Genomic DNA, 3,332 nt, shown 5'->3' on the forward strand with positions numbered 1-3,332 from the left:
ATATTCCAACTTCCCTTCTTTGAGATCCAACCTAACAATTAAGAGGGTCTCACTGTTTGTTGGAAATGAAGCGTCTGTTGTATCCTGAAGAAGAGAAAATATGGGGGTGTCCATAAGTTCATACAATGTATTGATGGGTTAGCCAAAAAACCTGATACATTTTCTATATCATGAAAATACAAATGAATGAGTATAAGATAAAATTATGCCATATAAAAATACCTGGAGAGTGGAGAGTGGAAATCATCCATAAATACATGAAATTACTAAGACCTTTATGTGATGAAAGAAGAACCTTAACAATATATCAAACAGTAAATATTTATTTAATTCTTAATCCTAATCACAAAAGACAACCAAGAATATCTACAAATATAGATTCTAGAAAAGACAGATATTGAAATTAAGTATAAAAAGATTATAAGTAACATTGATGTAATAGAAGGCAAAATTTTGTCACTGACTTGAAGTATGAGTAATATTTTGCATTTTAAACTATTTGGATACAAGAATTTGAATTTTTAAAAGTACTTATTTTTATAATCACATGTTTGAAGTAAAACAATCCATGTAATAGTTTTAAACAATACAAAGAAAATAGCTTGCTTGGGAAATGGAACTGTACATTACACAACAACCTTAAGAAGTCAAACAGAATTTTTAAACTGATATTATAGATGTAGAGATAAAATATTTTTAAAATAGGAGGTTTTTAATCCTTCTTCTTGATCTAAGTTTAAGGACTGCCACATATTGTAAATTCATTGTCAATTCTTTCCTTTGGAACAATTTTATTTTAAAAGTATAACATATGAGGCAAATGTGATAGTCATTAATTTACTTTGAAAGAACACTGTAAACCTGAAGACAACAGAGAGATGCAAAGAAGCCAGTAGCTGAAGCTCATTGTCATGTCACAGAAAGGTTTGGTCTTGATGTGGCTCACAAGAACACATGTAACATCTGTTATTGCTCACTGATTTTCAAATTGGTAAATGAAGTACATTTCAGGTTGAAAGCATTATACAATGCAAGGAGTAAATTCTCTCATATGCTGAATACATGGGAATCTTACATGTTTTAATTATACAGACTTCATTAGATAGTCAACTTTAAGGTGAATAAAGTGCCAAATATTATACAAGAAATGACAGGAATTGTGTTAAATATACATGGACATATATTAATAACCATTAATTTAGAAAAGCATGCACGAAACAGGCAACAATGGATATGTATTTTTCATTTATATATAATCATCATTTTCTAAATTGTCTTCAACATTAAGATATATCACTTCCCTATCACTTACTTCTACTTCAATATATTACCTAATCCTAAAGTAGGAACTGCTGCTCTACTTTTTTAAACTGTGTGTTACCTTGTAAATTAACTTGAATAAAAGAGATTTGTAAAACATAAAGGAATATTATTCAGAAATATGTAGTGTTTATTATGTCAAAATATTATAGGAATCTAAGCCTTCTGGTGATAATGGCTGACAGTTATTTTATTGTCCTGAAAGTTTAATGTAAATCTTCTGATGAGAGAGACATGGTATTTTTATATATTGGGCATGTGGGCCTAGAGAGCCTTATTATTTCAGTGACTTAGTGTTTGTCAAATGCTAGAGAAGCACAAGATGTAGAAGCTAAAGGCACTAATCTCGACTTGAAAGCAATTGACCCAAACTTTGCTGCTGAACATCACTATAAACAGAATGACACAGGAAAAATGAATTGCTGTTTCACTATAAAATTATTTTAAAATAGATTTTTGCAGAAATTTGTAATTATATAGATCATAAAATTATGAAAATTTTCACTTTTTGCATAAAATTTTTCCTTAATAGCACAGACTTTTACACCTTAGATTTGGCAATCAATTGATGACTCCAAAATATATTAATTTGGAAGTTTCTGTCTCAAAATTATCAATATTATGTTTGTTAGGTAAAGAGGATCTGGAAAAGGGAAAAAAGTCTTATACTGTATGAGAATCAGCCAAAGAATTTCTTAGAAGAAAAAAGACGAGGAGTAATGTGTAAATGCCTAACATCACTGTTATCTTAATTGTTCAGCACTCTCTCACTCCTGTAGGACTCTCAGGACAGCTTTCTTCACCTCTTTGTTTCTGAGACTATAAATGAGAGGGTTCAGCATGGGGATCACAATCGTGTAAAACACAGAAGCCACCTGATCCCTTCCCAAGGAGTAGGATGTCTTTGGTTTTAGGTAAGTAAAGATCGTAGTGCTGTAGAAGATGGTGACTCCCAGGAGATGGGAGGCACAGGTGGAGAAGGCTTTCTTCTTTCCAGCAGTGGAATTAATTTTCAGGATAGTGGAGAGAATGGACAGATAGGATCCAGATATGGTAATGAGGGACATTACTAGGGTGGATCCAGCAAAAATGAATATAACGATTTCAACCTCAGTAGTCTCACTGCAGGATAGAGCTAAAATTGGAGATGAGTCACAGAAAAAGTGCTGGATGACATTAGAGTTGCAGAAGTGCAGTTGGTTCATGGAAACTGCAACCACAGTGGAATTCACAAAGCCAGTAACATAGGAGCCAGTGAGCAGGGAATGACACAGTTTTGTGGACATAATGACTGGATAATGCAGGGGGCTACAGATAGCTACATAGCGATCATAGGCCATAGAGGAGAGAAGGAAACATTCAGCAGCAACAAAAAGTATAAAAAAGTACATCTGGGTGAAGCAAGCTAGGAAAGAGATACTTTTGGTGGAAGTCAGTAAGTTTTCTAAGGTTTTAGGTGTGATGACACTTGAGTAGCTGAGGTCGAGAAATGACAGGTGAGTGAGAAAAAAGTACATGGGGGTGTGAAGCTGGGGATCCAGGCGAATGATCAGTATCATCCCCATGTTCCCCAGCACTGTGATCAGGTAAATCAGGAGAAAGAGCATGGAGAGGACCAGCTGTGTCTCTGCAGAGTTTGTCAGCCCCATGAGGATGAAGCAGGGCACAATGGTGGAGTTCCATCTACTCATGGTGTTTTGCTGCACTTATCTGTTGAATAAAATATTTTAGAAATTACTCTGATTCCAAAATTTTTTTTGTTTATCTGAATGGCTCAATATTTTCAATAGCGTTTCTTGAAACTGATGAAAACCATTGTGGAACACAGTAAAAATTACAATCACCATGTATAAATAAGGCTATAAAGTGCCACTTGTTTGATATATTAAAGGGTTACATCAGGTTTTTGCATGAAACTGATGCTATTCCAAACTCTTTCCATTATTAACACATTCAATTCTTAGGAAAGTATTATACCTTAAGGAAATGTATCCACATACTTTACTTTCAAA

At 33.7% G+C, this 3,332-nt stretch overlaps 1 pseudogene; it reads right to left on the reverse strand.

Moving 5' to 3' along the window:
* Nucleotides 1-2,063: 2,063 nt before the first annotated feature.
* On the reverse strand, nucleotides 2,064-3,011 carry LOC106008160 (olfactory receptor 8H1-like; annotated as a pseudogene).
* Nucleotides 3,012-3,332: the final 321 nt, after the last annotated feature.

This window comes from Heterocephalus glaber, unplaced genomic scaffold, assembly GCF_053883595.1.
Source record: "Heterocephalus glaber isolate CG9 unplaced genomic scaffold, H.glaber_assembly_v1.0 deba00001805, whole genome shotgun sequence".
Classification (NCBI taxonomy): Eukaryota; Metazoa; Chordata; class Mammalia; order Rodentia; family Bathyergidae; genus Heterocephalus; species Heterocephalus glaber.